This window comes from Humulus lupulus, chromosome 4 (assembly GCF_963169125.1).
Source record: "Humulus lupulus chromosome 4, drHumLupu1.1, whole genome shotgun sequence".
NCBI lineage: Eukaryota > Viridiplantae > Streptophyta > Magnoliopsida > Rosales > Cannabaceae > Humulus > Humulus lupulus.
In genome coordinates this window covers 21,196,938-21,207,344 of record NC_084796.1, presented here as the reverse complement: position 1 = coordinate 21,207,344, position 10,407 = coordinate 21,196,938, and positions in this window count along the sequence as shown.

The following is a 10,407-nucleotide window of genomic DNA, read 5'->3' as shown; positions in this document are numbered from 1 at the left end:
CCTTTTGATATGCTTTGCTTACTAGATACCTTATATGCCCCCCAAGTGATTGATGAGCTTTAGGTTCTCGGTCACTTGCCTTGACTAGGACCTGTTCGAACATTTCTGTTCGGAGCAAACATTTTTAAAATGATAATATAGCAAAATAACACACGTAATGAGAAAATATTTGTAATAAATACAATAGTTGGCAAGATTGACTGGCTGCGCACAGTCCCTTTTAGTTCTCATAATAGATGGACAATCATGTCTGTATGAGTGATCAATAAAATGATCTTACACTTAGAAGCGATCAATCACATAAAATGACCAACCCTTTTTCATAAACTTGTAAAAAGTAGAATTAATTCAAGCCAATTCTTTAAGAAGAATTGGTTATTGATAGTACTTGCGCAGGTGTTCTCCATTCCAATAATGAGGAATGAGCTCTCCATTTAAGCGAGCAAGTTTGTAAGTGTCTGGATGGAGGGCTTCTTCGATTTGGTACGGTTCTTCCCAGTTAGGTCCGAGTACTCCAGCGGCCTGATCGCGGGTGTTGAGGAAAACCCTTCTAAGTACTATATCTCCTACATTGAATTTCCTTTCATGTACTTTAGAATTAAAATATCGGACGACCTTTTGCTGGTAAGTTGCTACTCGGAGTTGGGCTTGCTCGCGCTTTTCATCGACCAAATCTAACGATTCCATCAACAACTGGCTATTAGAGCCTTGATCATACATCATTCTCCGATGTGATGGCGGATCTAACTCGATGGGAAGCATAGCCTCATATCCATAAGCCAAGGAAAATGGAGTATGGCCTGTTGCTGTGCGATGGGATGTTCTGTACGACAAGAGGACTTCGGGCAATTGCTCTGGCCATGCCCCCTTCGCTTCCTCAAGCCTTTTCTTCAGAGTATCCTTTAGCATTTTATTGACTGCCTTGACTTGTCCGTTTGCCTGAGGGTGAGAAACTGAAGAAAAGCTCTTGATAATTCCATGCCGCTCGCAAAATCCGTGAACAGATCACTATCAAACTGTGTGTCGTTGTCTGAGAAAATTTTTCTTGGCAGCCCATAGCGACACATGATGTTCTTGACCATGAAATCCAACACTTTCTTGGTTGTTATGGTTGCAAGTGGCTCAACTTCGGTCCACTTTGTGAAGTAATCAACGACCACTACGGCGTACATGACGCCGCCCTTCCCTGTGGGCAAAGATCCGATTAGGTCTATACCCCAGACTGCGAATGGCCATAGACTTTGCATCTGTTTTAGCTCATTAGGGGCTGCTCGCGGAATTTTGGAGAACCTCTGGCACTTGTCGCATCTTCGCACAAATTCCATCGAGTCTTCATTCATTGTTGGCCAGAAGTATCCTTGCCTTAGGATCTTTTTTGATAAACTCTGCCCCTAGCATGGTCCCCACAAAAGCCTTCGTGGACCTCTCTCATCAATTCTTTGGCCTTCTCTTTTGAAATACACCTGAGGAGTGGCATTGAGTATCCCCTTCGGTACAAGATTCCATCGACCAGGATATACCTAGTAGCCTGCCGCTGAAGGGTCCTAGCTTTATTTCTGCCCATTGGCAACACACCTTTCGTCAGGTACTCTATGTAGGGTGCCATCCATGCATCCGCTGCCTGAATCACCAAAGAAGTTTCTTTTTGTTGGATTCTTGGTGCAGACATCCATTCAACTGGTACTATATTCAGGGTGTCAGCATCCTTGGCACTTGCTAACTTGGCCAAAGCATCAGCGTTTGAATTTTGGTTGCGAGGTACTTGCTGAAGGGTATATTTCTCAAACTGGGCCAACAAATCTCTTGCGTTATTCAGGTAGGCAACCATCTTTAGACCTCGAGCCTGTTATCCTCCAATGATCTGATTGACCACTAACTGAGAGTCACTATAGATTTCAAGTGACTTTATGTTCATGTCTCTGGTTAATCGTAACCCTGCGAGCAATGTCTCGTACTCTGCTTCGTTGTTGGACGTCGTGAAATCGAATCTAATCACGCAGTGAAAGTTATGCCCTTCAGGAGTTATCAAAATCACTCCAGCTCCAGTGTGATGCTCATTAGAAGAGACGTCCGTGAACAACTTCCATGAGGGAGTTTGGCTTTGAGATTCAGGCTCTTCAATCCCTTCTGGCTGCTCGCTGTCTGGAAGCCCAGTGAGTTATGTGACGAAGTCGGCCAAAGCTTGTCCTTTTATTGCTGCTCGTGGTAAGTAAGAGATATCAAACTGCCCAAGTTCAACCGCCCATTTCAATAATCGCCCTGCGGCTTCTGGCTTCTGCAGAACTTGCCGTAGAGGTTGGTCGGTCAAAACTGTGATTGGGTGAGCTTGGAAGTATGGCCGCAACTTTCTGGAGGCTAAGATCAAGCAGTATGCTAAATTTTCAATAGGTGGATACCGCAGTTCTCCTCCTATTAGCCTCTTGCTTACATAATAAATGACCTTTTGCGTGCCCTCCTCCTCTCTTACTAGAACAACACTAGCAGCGTATTCTGTGATTGCCAAGTAGATGAACAGAGTCTCTTTATCAACCGGCTTTGATAGAATCGGTGGCTGCGACATGTGCATCTTTAAAGCTTGAAAAGCCTGCTCGCACTCCTTTGTCCATTCGAACTTCTTGTTGCCTCTAAGTAGATTGAAAAATGGGACGCATTTGTCTGTAGATTTAGAGATAAATCTACTTAGAGCAGCAATCCTTCCGGTTCAACTTTGAACATCCTTGATCTTCATTGGCGATTTCATATCGACCAGGGCTTTGATCTTCTTGGGATTGGCCTCAATTCCTCGCGAGTTTAATATAAATCCAAAGAATTTCCCTGATCCTACTATGAAGGAACACTTTAGGGGATTTAGCTTCATCTGATATTTGTTCATGACGTCTAAGCACTCTTGCAAGTCCCCTATATGTTCTTCTGCCCTTTTCGACTTAACCAGCATGTCATCGACATATACTTCCATGTTTGTACCAATCAGCTCCTTAAACATGTGATTGAAGTCACGCCAACATTTTTCAAACCGAATGGCATTACTTTGTATTAGTAAAGCCTTGTATTGGTCCGAAAGCTAGTGTAATCCTCGTCAGGTGGATGCATACTGATCTGATTGTATCTGGAGTATGCATCCATGAATGAGAGGATCTCGTACCCTGGAGTGGCATCGACCAGCTGGTTGATTCTAGGGAGTGGGAAACAATCTTTAGGGCAGGCTTTATTCAGGTCTGTGAAATCCACGCATGTTCTCCACTTGTCATTCGGCTTGGGAACCAGTACAGGATTAGAGACCCATGATGGATAAAATGCTACCCTGATGAATCTGTTCTCCTTTAGCTTCTCGACTTCTTCCTTTAGAGCTTTTGATCTATCTTTGTCGATCAACCTCTTTTTCTGTTGTACTGGTGGAAAACTCTTGTCTACGTTCAAGACATGGCTAATGACCGCAGGGTCTATTCCAACCATGTATTTATGCGACCAGGCGAAGACTTCCTGGTTTTTCTTTAAAAACTCCACCAGTTCTTGTTTCGTTGTTGCCTCTATGTTTTTACCGACTTTCACAACCCTGGTCGGATCTGCTTCATCGAGTTAGACTTCTTCAAAGTCCTCGATGGGTCCTATCTCTTCATCAAAATACCCAAAGCGAGGATCCAAATCCCTGTCCTCACTTTGGGCAACACCCTATCTGGTGACACAATCACCTGATTGGGCTTGTACATCACTGGTCGTTTGCAACTCCTTCCTGGCAGCTTCCCTCGATCCACCTTTCTTCGCCTTAGATATCGAGGCGTTGTAGCACTCCCTCGCTTCTCGTTGGTTTCCCAACACACATCATACCCCTGCGTCAGCTGGGAATTTCATGGCAAGGTGTCAAACCGAGTAACGGCTCGCAGGTCGACCAAAATTGGCCTCCCAATTACAGCATTATACGCTGAAGGACAATCAACTACTATGAAAGTAGTGAGTAATTTCCTGTTTGCAGGCATAGTTCCTACTGTAACTAGGAGCCTAATCGACCCTGTCGAGGCGAGCCCTTCGCCAGAAAAACCATATATGGTTTGGTTGCACGGCTCCAGGTCCTTGACGGAAAACTTCATCCTTTCCAGGTGAAGACTTATACAAGATGTTGACTGAGCTTCCTGTGTCCACCAACACCCTCTTAACCATCATGTTGGCAATTTGGATGTCAACGAACATCGGATCAGAGTGTGGGAATCGGACGTGCTGAGCATCGTCTTCAGAGAAGGTTATCAACTCCTCCTCTGTTTGAGCTTTCTTTGGTGCTCGATCCTCCACACTCATCATCTCGATGTCCTGTTCGTTGCGTAAGGTCTGAGCGTATCGCTCCCTTACTTTCCCACTATCCCCTGCAAGGTGTGGGCCACCACAGATGGTGAGTAACGTACCTGCCACAGGAGCTGGCTGTAAAGGTGGCGAGCATTGGCGTGCAGGCGCCTGCTCGTTTCCACCTTGAGCCTCTCGCTGAGACCCTCCTGCGGCTCGTACGTATCTCCTTAGGTGTCCCTGCCTGATCAGGAGCTCAATCTCGTCCTTCAACTGGTTACACTCATTGGTGTCATGTCCGTAGTCATTGTGAAAACGACAGAATTTTGTTGTATCTCTCTTGGAGATGTCCTTCCTTATAGGTATGGGTCGCTTATAAGGGACATTAGAGCTGGTCGCCTGGTAGACCTCTGCTCTACTTTCGATAAGGGTCGTATAGTTGGTGAATCTCGGCTCATATCTATTGCCTTTGGGGCGTTTATTTTTAGATGTGGATGACTCATTGCCCGCCCTTTTTCCACCATTTCTCCCATTTCCGTTCCTGTGCCTTTGCCGTTGCCATTGGGTTTATCCAACCCGTTGGCGGCTTTGGCGAGATCTTCCTTTGGTCCCTTGTCTTTCGTAGGAGACTTCCCCTCGTTGGCGATCGCATCCTCGAGCTTGATGTATCGATCAACTCGATCCAGAAACTCCTGGGTTCTCTTTACCCCATTCTTTCTTAGCCTGTTCTAGAGGGGAGAATGACGTCTAACCCTAGTAGTTAGGGCCATCATCTTTCCCTTGTCTCCCACTGTTTTGGCTCCAACCGCTGCTCGCATAAAGTGCTGGATGTACTCCTTTAAGGGCTCTCCCTCTTTTTGGCATATCTCCACCAGCTGGTTGGCCTCAGTGGGGTGTACGCGACCCACGTAGAATTGTCCGTAAAATTCATTTACGAACATTTCCCATGATACTATACTAGCAAGAGGGAACTTAAAGAACCACTCCTGGGTAGTGTCGGATAGGGTGGCGGGGAAGATCCTGCAGCAGGCATCGTCCGACACCTTCTGAATATCCATTTGTATCTCAAACTTGTTCACATGAGATACTGGGTCCCTGTACCCATCAAAGTTCGACAGTACTGACATTTTGAACTTGCTGAGGGTTTCTGCCACAGCAATCCTCTGCACAAACGGAGTGCCTCTCCTCCGGTCGTACTCTATATGGGATGTCTGGCTCCCGACCAGCTACTGTATCGCCTAGTTCAGAGCATCAATTTGAGCCTGAACCGCGTTTGGGATCGCTGGGGCGACTGGTGCCGGAGGAGCATACTCATCATGCCTCTCGCATCTGTCGTTGAGTACATCCCTCAAGTCATCATCCTTGTGCCTTTGCTCGCTAGCGCCCAGCTGATCAAAGACGTTATGCTGTCGGGGTTGCCCCCTAGCGATATGGCTCACAGGCCTATTTTCTCTTAGCGGGGGCTTTCTGTCTCCACCTCTTTCTTCATGCCCCCGACCAGCATTCCTCCTGCCGGAATCGGCCTCATTATAGTCATGGCCATCCCTAAACTATGGCCGACTATGGCGCGACTGGCTGGTCACACTGTTTCCTCCTCTGGCTGGCATCTCCCAAGCATCAGGGGGAGGCCCGCTGGTCAGTGGGTCCCCGTGCATTATTATGCCGTGGAGGGCCCTGGACCGCAGAACCTGACTCGTTGTGCCTTCTGTTGGCAGAAGGATGCTGTCCCATGCTCGGTGGATTTGGCTCATCATCCCCTTGGCGTCTAGGGCTGCGGGGATGCTGCCCGACCCTATTCTGCCTCTGGCGCTGGGAATGCCGCGACCAGCTTGAGAGAGTGGTTGTTGCTCAGGATCTTGAATTGGGACATCATCCTGAGCAACAGGTGGCTGCTCCGGCCTTTGCAGGCTTGCTGGCTGGAGCGGAGGACTCTAATTGGGGGCCCGTTGCGGTGGTGCATTTGGTGGCTGATCCGGTTGGGAGGCCGGCCCAACCTATCCGCGGGCCAACTGAATGGATGCTTCAAGAGAGACCATGGCATCTCTATGCCGATGGTCCATGTCCGCCTGCCGCTCATTCAGCTCCTGGCGCTGATGCTCAATCTCCCTTTGCTGCAGCGCCAAGGTCTCTACTGCATTCTCCTGATTGGCCCTCAGATTGGCCAACTCATCCTGCAACACCCCCAGTGTTGCCCTCAACATCTCAGAATCCATTTCCTCCTCTTCAAAATCCAAGTGTGGTTCATTTTCAGCCACATTTGGAGGAGGAGGTTGAGATGACGTAGCGCCAGCAGCCTGTCCAGCTCTCTTGGATGTCTTTGCCATTTGATATTCTTAAAGCTTTTTGATTAATCTCTCAATGAAAGCACCAAAATGTTGACCCTCGATTTAGCTAACGACATGGAGTCAAAATAACGACAAAGAACAAAAAGGAAATCAATAAGAGAATCAGACTGGAAGAAAATGACACAAGTGATTTATAGTGGTTCGGCCCCAACTGTGTGGTAATAACCTACATCCACTTAGTGTTCTTAATGATATTGAATCCCAATGTCGTGATCAAAGAACTAGGGTTCTTGAGTTTCACAAGCCTTAGGAGAATTACAACTTTCGGTGGATAATTACATTATTCTTTTCTCTCAAAATACAAAGATTAAAAGTCTAAGAGTTCCAAAAGTCCCTTCCTTGAGCCTTCTCAATCTTATTTATAGGCTCAAGGAGGTTACATGGGTCGATGGTCCTTAATTATCCTTAATATCAACGTATCAAGGTAATAAAAAGAAAATCTAATAAATGTAGTTATCACAAGATTGTGTATCTTAAAGGAAGTAAATAGAAGCATGCGATTAGACTAGTCGCATCTAAACGCAAGATCTAATGAAGCAATAATCATCTGGTCGATAGGCGAACAACATCCCTTCACTTCAGAATTGCCACGTGCCAACCACGTGTAAGAAATTCTTGCCACGTCATCAGGAGCCATTTTTGGGTAAACAGTAATGATTCAGCAAATCACTTTGATTAAAGATGATATTATCTGAATATTGTGTGATTTATTCTGATTGATTTTGGCAAATCACTTTGGTCAAAATTAAGATATCAGAATATTGTGTAATTAATTTTGATTGACTGTTAGAAAATCACTTTGGGTAACAACTGATATTACCATAATAAGTATGATTAATTCTAATTGATTAATAGAAAATCACTTTGGGTAACTGCTGATATTACCATAATAAGGGTAATTAATTCTGATTGATTTTTCAGATATTAAGATACCAGATTTGTTGGATATTTGAGCATTAATGCACTTGATTCACACATTTTTCAACTCTCCATGAAGCCTATAAAATGAGGCTTCTCCATGAACGCTGATAGAGAGAATGTTTGTTTCGAGTTCGCCTAAGCAAACGCAGTGGTGCATTCGTTCTGCTTGATAGTTGTTGTATCCTAGGAAGTGGTTGTTCACAAATTCTCTAGGAGCGTTCAGGTAGAGGGGGCAAATCTGTTTTAAAGAAAGCGTGTTTCGCGTGCCTCAACTTTGGTTTATTCTTTCTATTGTATTTTTTTTTATTCTTCAATTAAATATATAATATATATTTTATTCTTTTTTGCTATATTATTTCTAACAAGTTCTAATGCAACAAATTTCTTTAGAAAATGGAAATCATTTACAAAAGAAGACAAGATTCAAACCCAAAATATATCTAAAGACCAACCTGACATAGAGAAAAAACAAATAACACCATATATAATAGAATCCCAAAACCAACGAACAAACCTTCACAAATCAGGCTTTAACAATCATAGATATATATTACCAGAAGAAAGAGACGGGGAAGAGGAGAATCCTATGGTCAACTCCAGGCTTGAGAACGGTACTTTGCACCACTCTTAAAATTTACTTCTCGTTTAATTTTACAAAAAGTATTGATGAATTTATGAGTTTGATTTTTTTTTTTTGTCAGGAATAATTTTAATATTATTTAAAATTAAAAAAAATAGAATGTACAAGTTAGAGGAGGGAAGTTAGACAAATTAATTCATAAAGAAACATAATTGAAGTTGAAAGACTACAAATAATATTTAAAGCAAAAGCCAAAAGAAAATGTAATATGAATCAAATATAGAAAATGTACAAGTTTGATTCATATTCTCATTCGCCATGATTAATTTTGATTTGCTCATATTTTTTTCAAAAAATTTGCCTAATTGTGGGTAAAAGTTAGATTATACTTGGGATATGGAAATAACAAAATTCACAAATAATGTAGGGAAAAGTACAAAAATTCGTTTGAAACTAAAAAAAATAAATAATAATGGGAAAATATCAGTTTGACCATGTGTTTTTCTCAAATATGTGATCGGTCCCTGTGTTTTACAAAATAAATTTTATACCCAATTTTGGTCAAAAAAATTTCAAATATAATATTTTATTCTCAACTCTTCAACCACTTTCTCTATTTCTCTGAACTCATTGTTTCACTAATGACCAGGGAAATATTCTTATAATTGAAAATATTTTGACCAAAATCGGGTCACCGGTACTATTTTGATCCATTTTGTAAAATACATGGTCTGAATTGTCATTTAACAAAGAATAGGGAATGATCGCGTATTCGAGAAAAACACCAAAATAGCATTTTCCCATATATAAATAATCTTAGGTCAAAATTTTAAAATTATATATAACCATACAAAATTACATGATGGTATTTAAGTATTTATGGTCTTTTAAGTTTTAAATAATATTTTTTTAATCAATTAGTTTTGTCAAAAAAAAATTAATAAATTAATACATGAATCATTTTTTTTCACAAGACCAATTTCATATATAAGAAATATTATTGTAATATATTGGTTTCAACACAAGGTAGAATTTCTTCTAACCAAGTGAACTTATCATCTGTCGAAAGTGCATATTTAATATCTAATCCAAAAAGCAACACCTGGAAAGATAGATAACAAGTGTAAAGAGAGTACTAAGAAAGTTCATAGAAATATAATCTTAGTATCTCTAAGACACAAAAAAAAAATAGAAGTTAAATGAACTATAACGAAAAGACTACTCTAGTAGTGTGTTTACATATGAGATTAAGGAATGAGAATAGAGAATGGGTTTCATTACCCTTGTTTACTTCCCTAATTTTTTGTTAAGAATGAGAATGACAAATGTGGGACCCACACCAATTTAGGATGGAGGAATGGATTGGCAATCCCATGAGATTGGAGGGATTGTCACATTCATCCTCAAATTATAAAACACCATTTTTGCCCTTATTTAATAAAAAAAGGCAAAATACCATTTTAGCCCTTGTGTTTTTATCGAATACGCGATCGACCCTTATGTTTTGTTAAATGAAAATTCGGATCATGTATTTTACAAAATTGATCAAAATAGTACCCTAGACCCAATTTCGGTCAAAATATTTTCAATTATAAGATCAACTCTTGGGCCGTTAGTAATGCGATGAGTTCAGAGAAGTGAAGAAAGTGGTCGAGGAGCTGAGAATGAAATATTATATTTGAATTTTTTTTATACCAAAATTGGGTATAAGGTACTATTTTGATCCATTTTGTAAACACACAAGGTCCAAATTGTCATTTAACAAAACACAGGAGTCGATCACATATTTGGAAAAAACATAGGGCCAAACTGGTATTTTCCCATAAAAAAATTAAAATGTATATTATTTTCTAAAATATTTATAATATATATTTAAGATAATATATCATTTTTTAATATAAGAGCATATATAATCTATTAAATTAATATTTTAAATATTTAATATATATTATTTTTTTATTTGATTCAATAAAAAATAATATAAATACATTAACTAAATATTTGCCAATTTTAATTTGTGTTTTATTTAAAACTACTAATTTACTTTATTTATAATATATTTTTATTATATTTTATATCTAAAAGTTAATAGAAAAAATAATTTATTATCATAAGTTTAATATATATTTAATATAATATATATGTTGTACCTGAAAAACATGAGTTGACGTGTCTTGTTCGTAGTATAGTTGTGCAGCATTTAATGTAGTCTTCTTTAGCTCTAAGTTCATGGTACTGGCTCCCTGATACCTAAGTCGGTCCAAGCATAAGTCATTGAGGAATCGAGGA